Below are 24,579 nucleotides of genomic sequence, written 5' to 3' on the forward strand. Positions count from 1 at the left end.
AGAAGATCCTATTATACATTCAGCTGCAGAGATAGGTAGGCAATTAGTTGAGTTTGAGATCTGGGACACAGAAAAAACTGGTGTCGTGTTGAGAAACAAGGAAAAATGTTGTGTGTCGATAGATGGTACCTGGTATTTTGGGAATGAATATAGTCTAAAGAAAAAGTTTACAGTCAGATGAACCTCTAAGATTAAATCCAGAGGAATTTCAATGTTGAATATTTGTATGAACTAGGAGGCTCGAAGGAAAACTTAGAAGGGACATTGTTGTCTATTCAAAGCCAAAGGAACAGATGTCAGAAAAGAAAACTGGTCAATTATGTTGACTTCTGCTAAAAGACACAGTAATATAGTTAGGAATGTGGCTACATGCGTAACTGGAAAAACCTGGGTATTGAACACCTCAGTCTCTATACATCTTTTGCCTATGTTTAAAAGCAAAATATATCTGAATGAAAATACAAAGACAATAAAACAAGAGAATATAATCCTACCAAAATTTTCTTGTGAATTTAACTTTTCCTATTCTCACATTTTCCTCTTCAAATTTATATCGTTTCTTCAACTCTGTTCCAACATTTATTCCACAATTTTTTTGGGGGGGCATGGATTGAACTCAGGGGCACCTGACAACTGATCCACATCCATAGCCCTATTTTTTTTTTCTACAGAAAGGGTCTCACTGAGTTGCTTAGCACCTTTCTTTTGCTGAGGCTGGCTTTGAACCTGTGATCCTCCTGCCTCAGCCTCCAGAACTGCTGGGATTACAGGCATGTGCCATTGCATCTCACTTGTTGTTCTCAGCTGAGGGACTGATGTCTTTTTGATTTCGAAAATAGAAGCAATCAAGACAGCTATTTCATCCTCTCAATTCTTTCTCTATTGCCTTCCTGTAATCAGGCTCAGGATTTTCTATTTTCTTCCTATTACCATGGAGAAATCCCATACTCTTTTCTTATGTTTACCCTACCAGTTTTCTACTGAATTTTATCTCATCAAAGACTATTTATACTAACTTCTCTCAGTCCTATATCACCATATCCTCCTCTTCCCCATACTCTTTCCTCTGTCCCTGTAATATTCTTGTATATGCCAACAAATCTTCCATCCATAAATTTTCATCCTCTTTTGACCCCAAACTGACTTTTCCACCTTGCCATTTTATTTTCTTCTTCAGTTAAAAACTTTTAAAGAGCTATTCTGCCAGATCACTTACTCAAACTTCTATTTTATCACTTCTTGTTATACAAATGAAGGAAGTTGTATTAATCTCATTCACCAGTTTGTGTAACACTATCAATATTGATTCCAATAAGACCCTATCTTGCATTTTTATACCCATGAATGCCTTTTATGTACTCACTTTACTAACCACGTAGGATCAAATTTTGAATGTATTCTCATAAACCTTGTAGCTATTAATTGTGCATGTACATTTAATTCTCATACATGTTGTGTTTCCATAGAGTGCCTTGTGTTTCTCATTTTTTCCATCTATGTATGTTATTAATGTTTATCTACACTGCTTTCATATAACCAGACTTTATTTGAAATTGTTACATGGGATTCCTGTGTTATCCATGTTTTCAGTGATGCTCACCTAGATCTTCACATATACATATACCAGCACTGTTTTTTCATATGCCTTATTTTTTGAGACTCTCTAAAGGAAGCTAAAAAATTCATCTGCTATATGTGCAAGTTTATTGTGAGGAAAGTCATTCTAATTTACTTTCCAACCAGTTAGCTAATGCACACCTGTATGGATAAATGCACATATACACAAATTTAATTAAGTACTGTCACCTCTCCAAAATTATGATTCATCTATATCTCCAACACTCCTTCATGGATTTTATGTTCCCACGCCAATATTACTTTATTACTTGAATTAAAATGTTGTGTCTATAGATGTTCTCTTTTTTTAAAAAAAAAACTCTACTTAGTTTTCTTTTTTAATATCTTTATTTATTTATTTTTATGTGGTGCTAAGGATCGAACCCAGTGCCTTACACATGTGAGGCATGCACTCCACCACTTAGCTACAGCCCCAAACCCTATTCTATGGTTTTTAATACTATAGTTGTTTGCTTCTTCTCTCTGTCTTCTCCCATGACCTTGGTTAATTTCTCATGGGTCCGAAATATTCTTACATTTTAAATGTACTATTAACTTTTTCTATATCATTAATTTCTTTCCCTTTTTAGTCTTTCACTTTATTGCCTGTTCCATGGGGCTGTGTCATCATGTACTAACATTAGTTTGATCAGGATGACCCATTAAATTTTACATCAAGTCCAGCAGCCAATATTCATATTTATTTAACTTAGTAGTTGCATATGACATGATTGCATAGCCCACTTTCTTGGGACACTTTTTTTTAAATCTGGCTTCTAATGTGTCTCATCTAACTGTATTCATATGCCACATTCTCCTTCTCAGTTTCCCTTTACATTTCCACTTCCATTGTTCTTCCTCTCAAGTTTGAAATATTCCTAATAATTTTCTTAGTTCACACATTATCCTTATTTACACATCTTTTGTTTGTGATCTCTTCCTATTCCTAGTTTCACAATTCATTAAGAGACTGAAAATTCCTGGGTTTATATCTCAAGGTCAGACCTTTCCTGTGAGCACCAAGTTCATCTATCACAGTTGTTTTTGATATTTAACCTTGGATTTTAGGTATGTTTAACCTAATAAAGACATCACGGATCTATTTATTCAACTCTACCAATGCCAAAGCAGCCTTGCCTTTAGTTTCCCACCTCTATTCTCAGTAAGGTCCTTAATAGTCTCAAAGACTTCTTGATTGTTGTCATTTTTGCATTTTAAGTTTTATTGATTTAGGGACTTGTTTTTATGTCTAGAATATTGCAAACTCCTTGAGGCTCATTATTTTTTCCATGTGAATCTGTTTTAATATACTTTTTAAGAAAAGCTTTCTCTGGTAGGAGAATAACTCCCTTCTTCATTATTCCCTGAACACTTATGTAGCTTCATACTATTTACAGACATTTTAAAAATACCCATTTAAGTGAAATCATTTACTGGTTAATTTCTTTATATTCTGTCTCCACCATAAAATCTAACCATGATTATGGTAAGGGCTTTGCTGATGTAGGGCAATGCTCTGGGCTCATTACAGGGCATACAGGTGAGTTTATATATGTTTCTATCTATTTATTTATCTATCTATCTATTTATTTATGTTTTTTGAAAAGCAATATGTGTTAAGATAGATGGAAAACAACAAGAGGTTTGGGGGAGGATTTGAGCATATGTTAATGTCAATAACAATAACCCAGGAAAGAGAAAGGGTCAGATAGACAGACAGACAGAGACTAGATACCTCAGTGAATTATTATTGTGTCTCTTGGTGCTGCAGTTACCTCTAGTACAGATGAAAGGCAAAGAGATAGAACATGAATAGGCTTGCTAGGTGTTTACACTTTTCCTTATAAATGTAATACCTAATATTGAGAGGCAGAAATCTGAAGAGCATAGAGAATAGAGGAAAACAATTCATATTTATACGTGTGTATGTATATTTATGTTTGAATATATATATATATATATATATATATATATATATAAATATATATCACATACTTGTTCAGATGTAAGATCTTTCATGTCTGGATTTTATTATGGAAACATAAAAGCTCAGTTTTGTCTTGCAAATGACTCTAAATGTTCCTATTAATTTCAAACAATTTTGAAAGCAATATTATTTTGAAAGTAATGTATGGAGCTCAGCATCGTAATTTTTTGGTATGAATCATGGCTCCCATGACAACTCACTCTGGCTTATCCATTAACCTTTGCCATGCAATGGTCCCTATCTGAATAAATGGGGATAATGATGTGAAAGTTGACACTGAGGGTGATTGAGATGATCTGTCCAAATATTATTTATCTCTCTCTTTCTTACCAAGTGTTTTATGCTGCATTATTCCTTGTGTCTATGACTGTATATTCAAAATAATCACATCATTGAAAAATGGTTCTCTGTATAAAATGATAGCATAAGAAAATATTTAGGAGTAATTTTAAGGGATTTTTGAGTGCTCTAGGTTTGCACACCTCACTGATTTTGAGAAGCATATTCAATACCAAGAACAGGTGCTTTTGTGAAAAAGTATCTTCACATCATGTAAAAGTGGTCATTGTTTGTTATTGTTCAAGTACTGTCGTGTCAAGTGTGTATACTTATTAGAGAACATTGGATTTGCCATCAAGTATTTGCTCTCTTATTTAAAACTCCTCTTTTATAAAATTCTATATAAAGCATATAGCTTCAGTAAGGCATAATTTTTATGCAAAGGAATTTAGCTACATTAATGTCAATGGAAAATTCAAACATCTTTGTATTTTTGCTAATAAAATAGATCATTTAAAATATGTATCACGCTGTTAAGACACTGTTTAATAATTTTCAAAAGATGATAAGTGGAATTTGGGGGTCTTCCACATGGACTTGTGGTTCAAATGAAAGGCTAAATTAAATGGGGGCTTTTGATCTTTCAAGCTAAGTTTGTCTCAGCAAAGCAGCTAAATATCCAGGTGACTTCAAGAACAAATGTTTTATTTGTTATACCAGGTTCACCATTTAGTAATTGTGGACTAGGCACAAGTTAGCCAAACCTTCTGAACTTCAAATTTTCTAATCCTTAAAATAAATTAAGTATAATTTCAATAGTAAGCATACACATGTTATGTGATAATAAAAGTACATGCATATAAAGTATATAGAACAGTTAGAACTTAATAATTATTTAACAAAAGTCAATTTTTAAAAATAATAATTACTATTTTATTAACAAATCCAACCTAGTTATCTGTGAAATGTGTACAGAATTGACACTCACCAACCAGGCAGCTATGTACAATTTCTTTGCAACCATTGCACTTAGTAACTTGTTTTTTATTCTGGGTTTTTTTTTTTTTTTTTTTTTTTTTGTGACTGTGTCGTTCATGGGACTTGAGTTCCTTAAATTTGTCTGTGAATTTGTCTCTATTGATGTTGCCAGTGCCCAGCATATTGCTTGGCACAAGTTGGTCCTGCATTCTATATTGGTTGAATAAATTGGATGACTCAACTTTATGTAAGATGACATTATCTGAGAAAACTTATTTTTAAACTCTATAAAAAACCTACTTGTTAGGGAAGCAGTTTAAATAATTCTCTTATTTACAAGAATCTTTGTTTTCATAAAATATGCCTCTCTGTTAAATTCTTCTGCATTTTAAACAAATTTAAAAGTAGATTTGTGTTGGTGTAATTCAAGTTCAATTCCTGTTATAACTTATAGATGGACTAAAGTAGAAAAACATTATTATTATTATTTTATTATATTATTATCATCTAATAAGTATTATCTATTGATTCTGTAATCCACCTTCAAGACAGTAAAAGGCTTACAAGAATAAATCTTATAACCCACTGAAAACTCCTCAGAATAAATAGATCATGCAGAGACTAAATATCCTATTAATGTTTCCTAAAACTAAGATGATCTCCTTCTGTAGCAAAGACATAGTACACTATTCTTCAATTTTTTTTTCTGACGTGATGCATGGTTAATTTCATTTTGAAAATTGATTAGACTGCCTGATTGATTGCAGTGATTGCCTTTCTTGTCTTGAGCAAGGAGGTAACATTTGTAATTCTTATTAAAAGTTGATTAGTATTTAATATTGTTAGTCTTGTTGAGTGTTGCATAATAAATTTTAAAACTGAAACCTGTATTGCCAATTACCAAATATAAATACAAAGTAAATCACATCTTCAAATGGCATAAAAAATTCAAAGGCATAATCCTCAATGTTGAAATAAACCTGAAAACATTCTTTTTTTTTTAATATTTATTTCTTTTCAGTTATTGGCGGACACAACATCTTTGTTTGTACGTGGTGCTGAGGATCGAACCTGGGCCGCACGCATGCCAGGCGAGCGCACTACCGCTTGAGCCACATCCCCAGCCCCAAAACATTCTTATTAGAGGCAGTTACTCTGTGGTCTTAGAGACAATTTTCTTGTTTTCTTTGTGGATATGTCTATAATTTTAAACTTGCAATGAATACAGCCTGCCTGGTCTCTAATATGTTTAGAATTTGCATCACATAAAACTCCAACCGGTTTTGTTTTTCTAAAGATTGGATCTGTGATTACAAAACACCTTGAATTAAGATGTGTAAGTCTTAGTTCACAGTCTTGTGAAATATTTAGCTGTATTTTGAAATGGATTCCTAGCAAATGGAATCAAAATTTCTGAAACATTATACAAAATGCTACCATCCTTGAAAAAAAACAGTTATTTCTTCCACCTGTTGACCAGTTTTCTGTAAAAATAAGATTTCACATGGCTGCCAGATGAAAGAGCTTCTGGAGAGTGTGGCATGAAAAAGAGACCACTGTGACCTTAAGGAGGTTGTTAGTTTGAGACTCTTAGCTTTATGGTATTATCTGTTTTCAGAAGGTCAGGGCAGTATTCCCTTCTGCCAAGCTTAGGGGCAATTGCCGTATGACCACTGGGACCACTCTCATGACATACATTTAATTTTGACATAGAGGAAATAAAAACAAAACAAAATGACTGCAGAGTACTGTAGAACTGTGGTAGTGTTCTATTTAAGTTTTATGCAGTGGATGCCTGAACTGTCCACCCTGAATCTCATGGTCCATTGTGCATAAAGTATATCACTCTGTTGACAGCAGACAATTGAGATTAGTAGAAGTGACATGCACATGTGGAGGAGTGCCGAGTAGGCAGAAAAAAATGAGCAAAAGGGAAATGAAATGACCTCCTAGCAGCAGATGAACAGGACTCAATCAGCAATGGAAATCAATGAGCTGAGAGGAACTGGCAGAGAAAATCAATGGCGGAATAAAGCTCTGACCAGTGAACTTTGTCCCCTTTTGCATTCTTGTATACCTAGACCAACTTAAATATCTAAGTATATCTCTTTTCTGGTTTGTCTATCCTTCCCAAGCCCATTTACAGTCACGGTCACCTGTGGCTCCCATGCTGCTCTGCACCAGGCCCTCTGTACCATCTGAAGCCCTCAAGTACCAAATATCAAGTTTCATTCCCCTCACCCATGAGAAAACAACCTGGTATACGATGTCATCAAAGAAGCTGACTGGACAAACTATAGCCAAGCAGAGATTGGCTTAAGAGTTGAGACTGGGACTCTAGAGCCTGCAAATGTTTCAGTTTTGCTATTAATTGTGTCTCTGTGTGCCAATTAAAATTTAATTTTTATTATGGACATTACATGGACAGTTAAACAACCATAGGGTATCAAAGTGCTAGAAGCCATCTGATGTGTAACACTACACTGAAGTTTCTAAGCTGCACATTGTCAGTGGTGAATTGAGCAAGTATTATTAAGGGAGGAGGAGTCATTTTACTGCCAAGGGCAAGTATGGGTTGTGCAGTTAATTGAGCATTCACTAGCAAATCTGAGGGTTTACAATTATAAAACTGCCTGTGTATTTGTTTGTGTGTAGTAGTCTATTGAAAATACATTTTTGAAAAAGTTTAAAAAAAAGGAAAGAAAGAGTTTCTTTTGGGCCAATAAGGAACAACTCTTGAGAAGGAATAAAAGTCACAAATTCAGCTAATGATCCGGAAATTAAGTTCTGAAGATTTGGGATTGTCTCACTTTGTACTGTGTGGCCTTCCTTGATGAATGTCACTTTCTGTGTTTCTGTGTCCTGATGAAAATCACAGTTACAGGGTTTTACCCAGGATGCTTGAAAGACTATAGAAAGAACAACTTTGTAGAAAGTATGTCAAAACATAAATTTTAAAATAAAATGTTAGGTACCACAAGGGGAAAATAGCTACAATGTGTACATACAGACAGTCAATGGAACAAAGAGAACCATCATTGTTTTTTTTCTGCAGCATAAAAAGAAAATAAATGTAGGTAGACCCAATATGCTGTTATTTCCAGAGATTCTAGTTGGGTTGTTTTTCTCTCATTTATCAGTAGCAATAATTTTTTTCCCTGATGGATAATGCTGTGGTCATTGATTTAATATTTCAGACTATAAGTATATCTGTTTGCTTTTATAAGTCTCCATTCTGTTTCCTGGGTTCTTTTCCCAAGTTGTTGATATATATCTGGATGATCTGGATATACCTCAGGCTTCTTTGTAAACCCCCATCAAGTATAGCCAGGTGGCTCACTAGAGAGCAAATACTTTCTTAAAATACTGTTTTTGTTGCTGTTGCTAATGAATAATCCAACTTGCAGTGTCTATCAATAACAATATATAACATTTTTATGTGCATTAGATGTTTTAGTAATTACTAAATGCTGTGAAGTAATTCTTCAGTTTTATTTTTAAGAAATCTTTCTGCAGGGAGAGAAAACAAATTGTCCTAGATTGCCTGGCTTCCAATAGAAAGGACGAGACCGGAGCCTTTCAGCTTCTTTCTGCAACTGTTCCTTGAGACAAGGAAATCTTAAATATAGTGTTCCCATTGGAATAAAGTTTCCTTTGGATAAGGCTTTTCTGGGAGGCCGTCCTTCTGCAACCTTCTGTTCAGTCAGTTTCTTTCTTTAGAGAACGGGACCCTCTCTTCTCATATTGTTGGAGGAATTCATTTCTCCTCGATTTTAGCTATAGATGTGTCCTTTCAGAAAGAATTTGTAGAACTCAAAGTCTATTTCCTATCTTATTGATCTAGTTTTTTTCGGTTTCAAAATTTCAAGCTGTTGTGACTTTTATTTAGTAGGGGTAGAATTGTTTCTTTTTCCTAAGTACTATCTTACCTGGAACCTCAAATTATCAAACAAAGCAGTTCCTCAATTTGAAGTGCTTGAGTGAAGAGCCAGGAGTGTGGCCTCTGAAAGCTGTGACACCTGAGTCAATTTATCACTGGGTTCCAGCACTCTGCGAAGTGCTGACCTGTGCAAATTCAAAGTTCAGTTTTTCTTTCTTTCTATTTTTTTTTTTGTGTGTGACACATAATCATAAAAAGTTTTTATTTTATTTCTGTTATTTAAATTAGAGAGAAAAGTGGAACTAATCTGAAGTTCATACAAGTATTACTTTCAAAAAATTTTGCTAAGAATACTTTGGTATACACTTTTATTAAATATATTTTCTTATTCAAAATATGATATAATGCATATTTAAAGTATCACTTCAAATTTCAGATACAATTAGGTTCAAATCTATTACTATATTTATGATCTTGGAAAGCTCTTCAATCAAATTATCATTTTTTCATATAAAAATATAAAAAGACATTATCTGTAAAATGTCCAGCACAGTTACCACCTGTTTTTTGTTTTGTTTTTTTTTTTGGGGGGGTACTAGGGATTGAACTCTGGGGCACTCAACCACTGAACCACATCCCCAGATCTATTTAGATTTATTTAGAGACAAGATTTGCTTAGCCCCTCACTTTTGCTGAGGCTGGCTTTGAACTTGTGATCCTCCTGCCTCAGAGTCTGGAGCCACTGGGATTACAGGCATGCACCACTGCACCCAGCTACTACTGCCTGTTTATAGTAGATACATGGAGTAGACTCATGTTCTTTGTCCCTAATAAATTGTACAAAAGGAGAGACTGTTGTTTATAAAAGTATAGATGTTACTCATATGTTAGGGTCTATAAACAAGTCAAGATGGCACCTGGCATTTTGCCAGAGGGATTGGTTTGTGAAGTAATGCCAGTGAGCCATTAAGTGTGGAGATTCCTTATGGGTTGACTGCTGTATCTAGTTTATGTTAATTAAGATAAGCTGTGTGTAATGTATATATACCCCTCCTGTCCTACAATAAATGGCTCCTACTCCTGCTGTATCAATCTACACAAATTCCTAGTCACCCCCCGGTTATTTTGCTGCATCCGGACTGCGGCACTCATATAGAAGCAACATTTAGTTCTATTAACTTAGCAGAATTTGTATTCATTTACCTCCTAATTCAATCTACATTTCTAAACCTTCATAGTAGAACATGCAACAGATAAAAACCCTAAGAAAAGGCAGAAGAAAACTGTGCTGTCATGAAGATAACAGTCAAGTGAGGGTGGTGAGTCATTTATTAAAGAATCACACAAATAAACTAAAGTTACAATTGGGACAGTGCCCTAGGGTCATTAGAGATTGCTGGAGGAAACCTGAGTAGCTCTGAAGAATGAGTAGTAAATAAGTACTGAGGAGATAAATAAGACAAGTTAAAGCAGGAGCAGAAAAAGCAAGAATATAAGCCCTCCAGGCAAATGAGCACCTGAGCAGCCATTCTAGTCAGGACAAAATAACAAGCAACATCATAAGTAGGAGACCAGGAAATAGCATCAGGTAAGCAAAGTGATTGAAGACTGTAGGCAATACGTAGGCTATTGCCTTAGGAAAGCATATAGTCAATTAGTTATTAGTGCAAAACCATTTGAAATATAGTATGCTGTGGCTTAGTCTAAACCTGGACAAATGTGAAAAAGATGGTAGATACCTGTCAGGCAGAACTAGAAGGTATATTGAAGAAGAAGTGCCTCTCCTAATAGAATGATGATGATTACTGACCTGAGGCTGTTGATCAGAGTCAGACAAGGCGACTGAAGAAAAGACTATCCTTGAGAACACACACATCAGAGCTGGGAGCTAATAGTACACAAGTTCCTGGTTAATTGGAACTATGCTTTTGGGGCATGGAGGGCTGTTAGGGCATAGTTGCCTGTATTCAATTTTAAATATTTTTCAAATCTAAGAAAACTCATTATGTAACATACAAAGTAATCTTGCTTGTAATAGAATTTAGCTACTTTTTGGGTATAAAAATGAAAACAAAACAAACCCCCCCCCCAAATTTTACCTTGAATATTAAATAGTATTGCAAAATAGAAATACATTTCAGCTCTCTTTCTCTCTCATCTCTCATATGTATGTGTGTGTATATATATAATTTCTCTCCATATATATGAAATACATTTTTATATATATGGAGAGAGAGGGGAATAGAGAAGGTAACATTGCCACTATTACCAATATTTGTCTCTTAGTCATTAAAATACACACACACACACTCAAATATATACATATACTTTTCTGAACTATTTTGTTATTTGAAGCTATTTTTCTATTGGGAGATAATACAAGAGCAATAAAATAACAGGAAAGAATAAAGATTACATTAAAATCTATTTTCAAGGGCAAAGGAACAATATATTATTAAATAGATTTTATTACTAAAATTGAGTTAGATGACTAATAGTCAAAGTCAGATACATATTTATGATAATTTTAAAATATTCAAATTAGTTCCAAGAAGCAATGATATCAGTAGGGATGGTATTATAATTTGGTATTGTTAGCTTATTCAAAGAGAAAAGGTTGTTAGCCATAAAATTGAATATTTTTGTCATTTGGCAAAATTATATATATATATATATATATATATATATATATATATATATGTATGTATATATATATTTATTTTTATTAACACATTGATTTTATTTACTAATGAGATTCACTGTGATCTTTCAATGCATGTAATTATATCAATACGTATGTTCTTCATTATTTATTTATCCAACTGAAACCCCTTTCCTGGCATCGTTCTGAGTCCCTAGAAATCAGTATTCTACTTTCTTTTTAGATTTTAGTTTTCACATACAAACAAAAAACAAAAACATGTAGTTCTTGTCTTTCTATGTGTGGCTTATCTCATTTGACAAGATGATCTCCAGTTCCTTTGATTTTCCTGTAGATGATATGCTTCAGTTTTCTTTGTGCCTCAATAATAATAGTTCAAGATGTATATGTACCATATTTCCAGTGTCCATTCATCTATTGATAAACACCAAGACTGATTCCATATCTTAGCCACTGTCACTAATGCCACAATAATCATGGTCATGTAGGCATCTTTTTTTGTAATCTGACTTCATTTCGTTTGCATTGATACCTAAGAATGGGATAGCAGGATCATATAGTAGCTTTATTTTTAGTTTTTTTAAATAACCCCCATATAGTTTTTCAGAGTGGCTATAAGAGTTTACATTCTAATTAAAAGTGTATAAGAATTCCTTTTTTTCTAACTCCTTACCAGAATTTTTTATTTTTTGTCTTTTGATAATAGTCATTCTACTGAGGTGAAGTGGTATTACATTGTAGCTTTTATTTACATCTTTTTGATAGTTAATGATATCAAGCATTTTTTTCAGAAATTTATTGGCTATTTGTAATATTTGAGAAGTATATATGCAGAGAATTTCTTAATTTTAAATTGGATTGTTTAAATTTTTAAAAGTTTTTGTGTTCTTTTTTTATTTAGGAAGTTAATCCTCTGTCAGATGAAAAACTGACAAGCATTTCATTTTGTTTGGTAAATTATCTCTTCAGCAATTTGATTATTTCCTTTGCTATCCTGAAGCTTAGAGAATATGTAATTCTATTTGTCAATTTTTTCTTTTCATCCCTTTGCTTTTGGCGTTGTAGCCTTGAAATAATTTCTGTACAAATATCTTGAATTGTTTCCCATTTGCATCTAGGAGTTTCAGGACATAACATCAAGACTCTTTATCCAGAAGAGACAAGATGGTAGAGTAAAGGAAGTGTATAATTTCCAGTTGTTCCATGGCTCAGAATCCAGGCAACAAGAATGGTGGAATGGTGCTTTCCAGTGGGGTGTGCATCAGAGAGAATACATCAAATTTCAATATCTAAATTAAAGAGACAGAGCTTTATGTACTTTGAAAATGGGGCAGGAAAGAATATCTCACAAATCCATCTGACAGTGCTATGGTGGCAATACACAGTAGAGGGGTGGGAAAACACAATCAGAAAGGCTGAATCTGCACAGAAAAATTGGCACCAGGATCCCATGGAGTAATGGGCCAAATAAACTAGAATGACCCAGAGGCAGTGTTGTGAACTGATATGTGAGGGATATTCTGAGTTTCTTCACTAGAGAGTAGAAATCTTAAGCAGAGACCTTTCCTGGGCAGCCATACAGTGGCTTTCTACTTCAGGAGACCAGAAATTCACAGCAAGCATTATCCACCTGTTGTGTATATGCCTGGTCTAGAGTCCTACTGGTACAGAGCAACTCAGGTGGGCACATTGGAGATTGTGCCCTGGGTACAAAGGTTGGAGATAATTAGTGAAATGCTGATCACTTTCCCTTTGTGGCTTGTGGAATTAGCTAGAGAGAACCCAGAAACTAGAGTGGGCATATGAAATGAACTCAGTGGCTGAACCTGTGAAAACCATATTATGGGCAATGGAATGTGCAAGAAGAGCTGATAGTTGTTCACTTTACAGGAAGTGTGGAGCTCTTGGAGGTCCTCAACCAATGATCTGGATGCCCAGCAGAGATGACATCTGCCTGGCAATAGGGTAAATAGGGCGGTATTCTCTAGAACAGATACCCCATTCCAATGTTCAAAAGTTTGGTTGGAACTACACATAAGTTGCCAGAACTTACTTAACATTTAGAACTATGCATTAGCCCCACCTTGGGAGTGAATCTACCTAGCTGGCATAGAAACACTCCAATTGCCACTGATTTCCATTCTGCTCTAACTTAAATTAGCAAGAAGGGAAACTGAGAAACATGTCAACAAGTCTTGGTTGCAGGCCACTCCAACTGACAGCTTAGTGAGCAACTCAAAGGAGCAGGTTTAATGTACTTATCCCTTTCTCTGTCTAAGGTGTACGCAGCCTAAGAAGAAACCAATAAGGATGGTATGGTATAGGTAGTGCACATCAATTCTTGTCAATAATTTTGACCACCTCAATAAACACAACTCCTTCATCTATTTTTTCTATTCCCTGTTGTCCATTGAGCATGGATGTGAATATTTGTATGTGTATGTGTTTTTTTGACACATATATACATACATGAAATATAAAATATATGTTGTGTATTTTTTCTTTAAATTTTATTACTTTTTTATTTGTTCTAATTAGTTATACATTATAGTAGAATGTATTTTGACATATTGTACATACTTACAGTATAACTTCTCATTCTTCTGGTTTTACATGATGTAGAAATTGGTTTGCAATCATATATGCACATAGGATAGTAATGTCTGATTCATTCAACTATTTTTTTATTCCAATTCCCCCTCCATTCTCTTCATTCCCCTTTGTATAACCCAAAGTACTTCTGTTCTTCTCTAACCCCACCTCATTGTGAATTAGTATCTGCATAACAGAGAAAATATTGAAAATATTTGGCCTTTGGATTTGTGGGATTGGCTTATTTCACTTAGCATGATAGCTCCACATATTTACCAGCAAATGCCATAATTTCATTCTTCTTTAAGGCTGAATAATATTTCATAGTGTACAGATACCACCTTTTCTCTATCCATTCATCTGTTGAAGGGCACCTAGGTTGCTTCCATAGTTTAGCTATTGTGAATTTAGCTTCTATAAACATTGATGTGGCTGCATCATTGTAGTATGCTGATTTTAAGTCTTTTGGGTAAATGTCAAGGAGTGGGATAACTGGTTCAAGTTGTGGTTCCATTCCAAGTTTGCTGAGGAATCTCCATACTGCTTTCTATAGTAGTTTCAACAATTTCCAGTACCACCAGCAATGTATGAGTGAGCCGTTTTCCCCATACCCTCACCAACATTTACCAACTTTTTATTCTTGATAATTGCCATTCTGACTGGAGTGAGATGAAATCTCAGTGTATTCTTTTTTTTTTATTTTTTTTTAAAGAGAGAGTGAGAGAGGAGAGAGAGAGATAGAGAGAATTTTTAATATTTATTTTTTAGTTCTCGGCGGACACAACATCTTTGTTGGTATGTGGTGCTGAGGATCGAACCCGGGCCGCACGCATGCCAGGCGAGCGCGCTACCGCTTGAGCCACATCCCAGCCCCTCTCAGTGTATTCTTAAGTTGCAATTCTCTAATCGATAAAAATGTTGAACATTTTTTCATACATTTGTAGACTTATTGTATTTCTTCTTATCTGAAGTGTTTCTTCAATTTCTTAGCCCATTTATTGATTGGGTTATATATTTTTGGTACTACGTTTTTTGAGTTATTTACATATAATGAAGTTTATTGCTCTACCTGAGGTGCAGGTGGCAACAAATTTCTTCTATTTTGTGGGCTCTCTGTTCATCTTGATTGTTTCCTTTGCTGTGAAGAAGCTTTTTAGTTCAAAACCATCCTATTTATTGATTTTTTATTTGACTTCCTGCACTTTAGGAGTCTTATTAAGGAAGTAAGTTTCTAAGCCAACATGAGGTAGATTTGGGCCTACTTTTTCTTCTGTTAGGCACAGGGTGTCTGTTCTAATATCTAAGTCCTTGATCTACTTTGAGTCAAGGTTTTTGCATGGTGAGAGATAGTGGTTTAATGTCATTTTGCCACATATGGATTTCCAGTTTTCTGAGCACCATTTGTTGAACAGGCTTTTTTTCTCCAATGTATGTTTATGGCATTTTTTACTTATATGAGATAACTGTATTTATGTGAGTTTCTCTGTGTTTTCTGTTCTGTACCATTGATATACATGCCTGTTTTGTTGCCAATACCAGACCATTTTCATTACTATAACTCTGTAGTATATTATTAAGATCTGGTATTGTGATGCCTTCTGTGTCACTATTCTTGCTAAGGATTGCTTTGGCTATTCTGGGTCTCTAGTTTTTCCAAATGAATTTCATGATGACTTTTTCTGTGTCCATGAAGAATGTAATTGAGATTTTAATAAGAATTGTATTAAATATGTATAGCACTTTTAATAGTATGACCATTTTAACAATGTTAATTCTGACTATCCAAAAGCATGGGAGATCTTTTCATCATCTAAGGTCTTTTTCAATGTCTTTCTTTAGTGTTTTATAGTTTTAATTGTAGAGGTCTTTCACCTGTTTTGTTAGACTGATTCCCAATTTTTTTTGAGACTCTGGTGAGTGGAATAGTTTACCTAATTTCTCTTTTAATGGATTCATCATTGATGTATAGGAATGCAGTTGATTCATGGGTGTTAATTTTATATCCTGCTACTTAAAGGAACTCATTTATGAGTTCTAGAAGTTTTCTGGTGGAAATTTTTGGGTCCTCGAAATATAGAATTATGTCATTGGGAAGTAGGGATAGTTTGAGATTTCCTTTTCCTATTTGAGTCTATTTATGTTCTTTCATCTATCTAATTGCTCTGGCTAGATTTTTAAAGACAAGATTGAATAGAAGTGGTAAACAAGGGTACCCTTGTCTTGCTTCAGTTCTTAGAGGGAATGTTTTCATTTTTTTTTCATCATTTAGAATCATGTTGCCCTTGGGTTTAGCATATATAGCTTTTACAATGTTGAGATATGTTCCTTCTATCCCTAGTTTTTCTAGGTTTTTGAACATTAATGGATGCTATATTTTGTTGAATGCTTTTTCTGCATCTATTGATATAATCATGTGATTCTTGTCTTTAAGTCTTTTGATGTGATGATTTTCATTTATTCATTTCCATATGTTGAAACAAGCTTGCATTCCTTGGATGAACCCCACTTCATCATAATATACTAGCTCTTTATTATATATTTGTATGTAATTTGCCAGGATTTTAAAAATATTTTTTGCATCCATGTTCAACAAGGATATTGGTATAAAATTTACTTTTCTTGATGTATCTTTTTCAAGTTTGAGTATCAGGGTAATGCTCACTTCACAGAATGAGTTTGGAAGTATTCCTTCATTTTCTAAGTCATGGAATAATTTGAGTAATTTGTGTTAGTTCTTCTTTGAAGGTTTGACTGAGAATCTCTCGGGTCCTGGGCTTTATTAGTTGGTAGGCTTTTGATGGTGTCTTCTATTTCATTGCTTGACAATGACCTCCTTAAATTGTGTATGTCCTCCTGATTCAGTTCAGGTAGATGTCTCTAGAAATTTGTTGATGTCTTCCAGATTTTCTATTTTATTGGGGCATAAATTTGCAAAATAATTTCTGATTATCCTATTTCAGTAATGTCCACTGTGATATTTTCTTTGTCAACACAAATTTTAGTAATTTGAGTTTTTCTCTCACATTCTCTTCATTAGCATGGCTTAGGGTTTATCAATTTATTTATTTTTTCTAAGTACAAACTTTTTGTTTTGTTGATTTTTTGAATTGTTTCTTTTGTTTTCATTTCACTGATTTCAGCTCTCATCTTAATTATTTCATGTCTTCTACTGCTTTTGTTGTTGATTTGTTCTTCTTTTCTGGGGCTTTAAAATGTAATATTTGGTTATTTATGTGGTTACTTTCTAATTCTTTTAATGAATAAGCTCAATGCAATCAACTTTCCTTTTAGAACTGCCTTCATACTATTCTAGGGGTTTATATATATGTTCTGCTGCTATTCTCATTTACTTCTAAGTATTTTCTAATTTTATCCTTGATTTTTTCTGCTATCCATGGGCTATCCAATATCATATTACTTAGTCTCCATTTGTTAGAATAGCTCCTACTTTTTATTTTTTCATTGATTTCTAGGTTCATTCCATTATGATCTGATAGAATGCAAGGTATTATCTCTATATACATATACATACTTTTTTTGGCTTTGTTGTATAAGATTTAGTCTATTGTAGAGAATAGTACTTTTAGACAAGGATCCATGTGCTGCTGAGAAGAAAGTGTATTTGATATATATGTCTGTTAGGTCTAAATCATTGTATTATTAACTTCTATGGCTTCTTTGTTTAGTTTTTGTTTGGACAATGTATCCAGTGGAGAGGTGTGTTAAAGTCATGCAGTATTATTGCATTGTGGTCTATTTGATTCTTGAAATTGAGAAAGGTTTGTTTGATATGTGTATATGTATATGCTCCATTGTTTGGGGAATAGATATTTATGATTATTATGTCTTCTTGGAGTACAATTTCTTTAAACAGCATGAAATGTCCTTCTTTCTTCCTTGGAATAATTTTGCTTCTATTCTGCTTTACCTGATATGAGGATAGAAACCCCTGCTTGTTTATGAGATCCATGTGAGTGATATGTGTTTTCCCATCCTTTCCCCTTCAGTCTGTGGATGTCTTTGCCTATGAGGTAAGTGTATTGGAGACACAATATTCTTGGGGTCCCATTTTCATATCAAATCTGACAATCTATTTCTTTTAATTGACAAATTTAGGCCATTTTCATTCAAGGTTATTATTGTATTTGTATTCCCAGTAATTTTGATTTATTTCTGGTTTTTAATTTGAATTAGTTTCTCCTTTGATTAACTATTTCTTTAAAGTAGTTCCTCCCATTATTGGTTATCACTTTTTTAAAAAAAAATTATTTTCATGAAATATTTTGTTTAGAATATTGTGCAGTTCAGGCCTTCTAGATATGAATGTCTACCTTATTTGTCACAGAAGGTTGTGTTTCATCTTCAAATCTGAAGCTTAATTTTGCTAGGTATAGAATTTTTGGTTGGCATCTCTTTTCTTTCAGAACTTAGTATATATTATTTCAAGAACTTCCAGCTTTGAGTGGGTTGAAAAATCAACTGAGATTTGGATTGTTTTTCATCTATATGTGACCTATAGTTTTTCTCTAGCAGCCTTTAAAATTCTATTTTTGTTCTCTCTTAGGCATTTTCATAATAATGTGCCTTGGTGTGGATCTGTTGCAATTTTGTGTATTTCAGGTATACGTCTCCTTTATTTGATTTTCCATTTCTTTCTTTAGGTTTGGAAAATTTTCCTGATATTATATCATTGAAAAGATTGTGCATTTCTTTCATTTGTATCTCCAAGATTTCATGTAGCTTGATAAATCTTAAATTTGGTCTTTTCAGGTTATCCCATATTTCTTGGAATTTCTTATTAATGGTTTCTTAAAATCTTCTCTCCATCATCAACTTTATTTTCAAGATTATATATTTTGTTTTCATTTCCTGAAATTCTGTCTTCCAAGTGGTCTACTCTGTTGGTGATACATTCCATTAAAATTATAATTGGCTTATTGTTCCTTTCATTTTTAGTATTTCTGCTTGATTGTTTCTCTGAATCTCTCTTTATTGAAGTCATCTTTCACCTCCTGAATTTTATCTCCGATTTCACTTCTTACATTGTCCTTTACTTTTCAGATCAATTTTACTATGTACATTCTAATCTCCTTCTCTGACATTTCTTCCATTGTAGTGGCAATGGATTATGTTATTGTTGTATTTTGGTTTATTTGGAATAATTTTTTTTCCATGTTGATTATGTGTCTATCTATATAGCAGTGTGGATGATAGGCAGTACAATTTCTACAATTTAGACATACAGTGTCCCTGAACATTTCCAGGACCTCACTTTTTAGGGGTAGACAAATAATAACATCAACCAATGCAAAAAAAAAATGTAGCCTTGAACAAATAGTTTCTACTACGGTGTCTACAGTTTTGTCTCAATATACATAAATGATGTGTTCACTTATTTCCTATAAAATTAACAGTAAGTTTGCAAAAGAGTTTACAATTTCAGATGGTGGACAAAGAGAGAACAGAAGTAGTGTAGGTTGTGATGTTTATAAGAAAAATGAAAGAAGGTAGAAGCAACAAAAATATAGGAAGAGAGAAAGAGGGAATAATCAATGGTGATGTTCAAGGAAAAAAAAGTAAATCAAGAGAAACAGATGAGAAAAATATATATGTAAAGTAAAAATTTTTAAAACTTAAAAATAGAAAAATAAAAGAACACAAATCAAAATTGAAATATACTATTCAGACACTCCAGTCTTCAATAAATTAATGCATGAGAATAATAGGTTTCAAAAATGGTAGAAATGTGAGAGAAAAGTGAAAAAGGAAATATAAGGGATCTCAATGAACAATTGAACAATTGTTTCCTTTGGAGTTCAGAAGTTTCTCAGCTTCTCTTCTCAGCAGTTAGTTGGGGATATTTGGAGTATGATGCTAACTCCACCCTCAGGGTGGGTGGGTTGTGAGGATGAGAGGGTTAGTCTTGGAAATGGAACTCCTGGAGGTGGAATATAGGCTTAGGTATGCTCCCTTCTCTCTGCCGAATGCCAATTGGTCTGTAGATTTAAAATCAACTAGTCCACACTTGAAGACTGCACCCCAGGAATCTCATTTGGATTCCACTCATGTGGTAGAAGCCTTCTCTTAGCCCACTAATTGCCTGCAGACCCCACATTCCTGGTCACTGATTGAGTCTCTGAATTCAACCCTTTCAAATTCCTTCTCTCCCAGCTGGTTATGCAAGCAGCTGGATTGGAAGTGGAGGGAGAACCTAGTTGGATTTCCATGACTAGTATTCCCCTGTGTAAACTTGCTCCATACTTGATTTTCTCCTGATCACTTAGGCACACTCTCCATCTTGCAGTGTGGGTTATCCCAGCTTATTTTCTGAGCCAGAATTTTGTCTGCCAGAAATCTGCTCCCCCAGCTGTTTGGCCCTGCATTGCAGCTGAAAAATTGTTCCTTATACTGACTTCAACACACCATGAGAAGAGATGGAAGCTTTTTTTTTTTTTTCACTCTAGGGTATAGTCCTTCCAAGAACGGTTGTTCCTCTAATTACCTTATTGCTTTACTTTGTTCACAGAGGAATTGTTTTGGCTTGTGCCTGCAGATGCTGCTTGGATTTGGGCTGAGATTTTTTCCCCATTATTTTATTATATTTGATTTCCTGAGTCCTTGATCTGTTTTGAGTGTACATTATTAAATTCCAGTAAATTATGCCCTAATTCTTGTTCATTTACCCACCTTGACGAAAAGTTGCATGTCTGCTTTTCTTGGTTTCTACACATTGAGTAGGGAAGTAACCTCTCTATTCCACCATCTTTTTAGAAGCAGGAATTTTTTTTATCACTTTTGCCTATTCTTATTTTTTTTTTAATTTTTCCCCTCAACTGTTTATTTCAACTTGTTTAGACATCATTGGGGTGAGGTATTTTGATTCTGTTTTTTGGTTTGACTTTTTGTTCTTTTTTTTTTTTTTTTGCTCTTGATTTTGATCTCTTGTTACTCCTTTTCTCCTCTCTTCCTCTTTCAATAGTCAAGCTCACTTATCCTCTAGTTCTCTATTTTATTATAAATTTTATTCCTTTAAGCAATTTCTCCTCCTCATTCTTTATAGAAATCACTTGCTGCCCCTGTCCTGCTGTACCTCTGTTCAATACCAGAAAAAAAGACAGGAAACATGATCAGAGCCAAAATTAATAAAATAGAGAATAAAAACATATAAAAGATCAATATGATGAAGATTTGGTTCATTTAAAAGATAAATAAGATGGATGAACCCCTACCCAAACTAACCAAATAAATGAGACATGAGACCCAAATCAATAAAATCAGAAGCAAAAAGAGATATCACTGAAATATTTCTGAAATACCGAGGATCATTAAGGACTATTTTCAAGTTATATTTCAATATTGGAAAATCTAGAAGACACTGACAAATTTGTAAACACATGTGACTGATACAAATTGAACCAAGTGAATATAGAAAGCCTAAACAGACTAATATCTAGCAACAAGATTGAAGCTTCAATAAGAAATCTGCCAACAACAACAAAATTCCTTAGCCAGATGGATTCTCAGTTGAGCTCTAGCAGATTTTTAAAGAAAAACAACAATCATCCTCAATTTATTCCAGGAAATAAGAAGGGATGTAACACTCTCAAACTCATTTTATGAAGCCATTATAATCCTAGTATCAAAAATAGACAACAATACACCAAGGAAAGAAAAATGCAACACTGATATCTCTGATAATCATAGATGCAAAAATCCTTAATAAAATATTAGTAAACCACATTCTGAAACACATTAAGAAGATTGGACACAATGAACTAGTTGGATTCATCCAATGGATGCAAGGATGATGATATTTACGTACTTCGATCAATGTAATTCACCACAAAAAAAGAAAGGAAGGACAAAAATAACATGATCATCTCAATAGATGCAGAAAAAACCTTTGACAGAATCCAACATTAATATTAAAAATACTGAAATAGAAGAGATAGGAGAAATGTACCTCAATATCTTAAAGACTATATACTAAAAACCCAAAGCCAACTCATATTAAAAAAAAAAGAAAAGAAAAAAGAAAATACAAAAATTTTTCTCTAAAATCAGGAAAAATACAAGGATTTTCTATACTCTATTCAATATATCTCTTAAAATTTTATCTAGAGCAATTAGATAAGAGAAGTAAATTAAAGAGGTACAAATAGAAAAAGAAGTCAAATTTTCTGTTTGCTGATGACATTATTTATACCTTGAAGACCAAAGAAACTTCACCAGAAGTCTTTTGGATTTGATAATCAAATGCAGCGAAGTAGCAGGGTAGGAGATCAACACAGAAAAATTAATAACTTCCTTATCTCCAAAAATGAATCTTCCAAGAAAAAAAAATAAGTAAACTATTCTATTTATAATAACTTCAAATGAAATAAAATGAAAAAATCCAACCAAGGATGTGAAAAACATGTACAATAAAAATTATAAAGCCCTCAGGAAAGAAATTGAGGAAGAGCTTAGGATATGAATAGACTTACCATGTTTATGGATAGGTAGAATTAATATCAAAATATCCAGGTCACCAAAGTGACCTACAAATTCAATATAATCCCTATCAAACTACCAATGATATTCTTCACAGACCTGGAAAAAAAAAACAGTCCTAAAATTTATATGTAAAAGACCCAGAATAGACAAAGGAATCCTAAGCAATAAAGCAAAGGTTGGAAGCATCATAATCTCTTACCTATAATTACACTACAGAGCTGTAGTAACAATACCAGCATGTCATTGGCATAAGAAAATAAATGAAGACTAGTGGAATATAATAAGAGTTAGAGGGCTGGGGATGTGGCTCAGGCGGTAGCGCGCTCGCCTGGCATGCGTGCGACCCGGGTTCGATCCTCAGCACCACATACCAACAGAGATGTTGTGTCCGCCGAGAACTAAAAAATAAATATTAAAAAAAAATTCTCTCTCTCTCTCCCCTCTCTCACTCTCTCTTTAAAAAAAAAAAAAAAGAGTTAGAGATAAATCCACATAAACGCAGTCACCTGATCCAAGACAAAGGTGCCAAAAGTGTATGATGGAGAAAAAAAAATAGTCTTTTTAACAAATGGTCTTGCAAACGCTGGAAATCCATTTGTAGAAGAATGAAACTAGATTCCTATCTTTTGCTCTTCACAAATCAATTCAAGGTAAATCAAAGACCTAAGAATTAGACCAGAAACAGTGAAACTGCTTGAAGAAAAATAAAAGGACAACACTACAACACATTGCTGAAGGTGCTTACTTCTTTAATAGGACTTATAAAGCTCAATAAACAAGGTCAAGAATCAATAAGTAGAATAGCATTAAATTAAAAAGCTTCTGCACAGAAAAAAAAGTGAGGGTGATGAGAGAGACTACAGAAGGTTAGAAAAAATTTGCCAGACACTTCGAAAAAATGATTAATCACCAGAATATATAAAGAACTCAACAACTTAACGCCATAAAAACTAATAATCTACTAAACAAACATGAAAAATATCCATTTAGACATTTCTCAAACAAAAAAAAAAAAAAGAAAAGAAAAAAAGAAAAACAAATGGCCAGCAAATCTATTAAAAAAATGTGTTCAACATCTTTAGCAATCAGGGAGATACAAATCAAAACTACACTGATATTTCATCTCAACACAGGTGAAATGACTATCATCCAAGATATAATATTTGTTAGGCACAGTGAAGCATGCCTGTAATCCCAGTGGCTCAGGAGGCTGAGGTAGGAGGATTCCAAATTCAAAGCCACCCTCAGCAACAGCAAGGTGCTAAGCAACTCAGTCAGACCTTGTCTGTAAATAAAATACAAGAAAAGGAGGAGGGCTAGGGATGTGGCTCAGAGGCTGAGTACCCCTGAGTTCAATCCCTGGCACCCCCTCCAAAAGAATACCATATTTATAAGTAAAAAAAGGATATAATTAATGATAATTGCTGTTATACTGAGGAAAATGTACAGTTATGCACTGTTGGTAGAACTGCAAATTAGTACAACCACTCTGAAAAGTAGTTTTGAGATTCTTCAAAGGCTAGAAATGGAACCAGTGATCTCATTCCTTGGTATTTATCCAAAAGAACAAAAATCAACATATTTTAGTGATACATACATGCCAGTGCTTATAGCAGCACAATTAAGAATAGTCAAATTATACAACCAGCCTAGGTGCCCATCTATAGATGAAGAAATAAAGAATACGTGGTATATAGATACACAATGGAGTTTTACTCAGCCATAAAGAAGAATGTAATTATTGCATTCTGATAAATAGGATGAACTGGAGGATGTCATGCTGAGAAAGCTAGACTCAGAAATGCAGAGAATATTTTTCCCTCATATGCGGAAAATAGAGAAAAAATGAATGTCTCAAAACTAGGAAAGAAATGGAGTATAAGCAAGGAACAAGAGAAGGGAGAAGAGTAGGGAAAAGGCAAGAAATATGAAATAAAATTGGTCAAACTTTACTGTTTATGCATGAATATATAACAATGAATTCCAATTTTATATATAGCTAGAATAAACCTATTAAACTTATCCTTCACCATGTTTGTATAGTTAAAATACCATGTAACAGTATTGTGCATCTCTTCCAAAGTTAGT

Source organism: Urocitellus parryii, chromosome 4 (assembly GCF_045843805.1).
Source record: "Urocitellus parryii isolate mUroPar1 chromosome 4, mUroPar1.hap1, whole genome shotgun sequence".
Classification (NCBI taxonomy): Eukaryota; Metazoa; Chordata; class Mammalia; order Rodentia; family Sciuridae; genus Urocitellus; species Urocitellus parryii.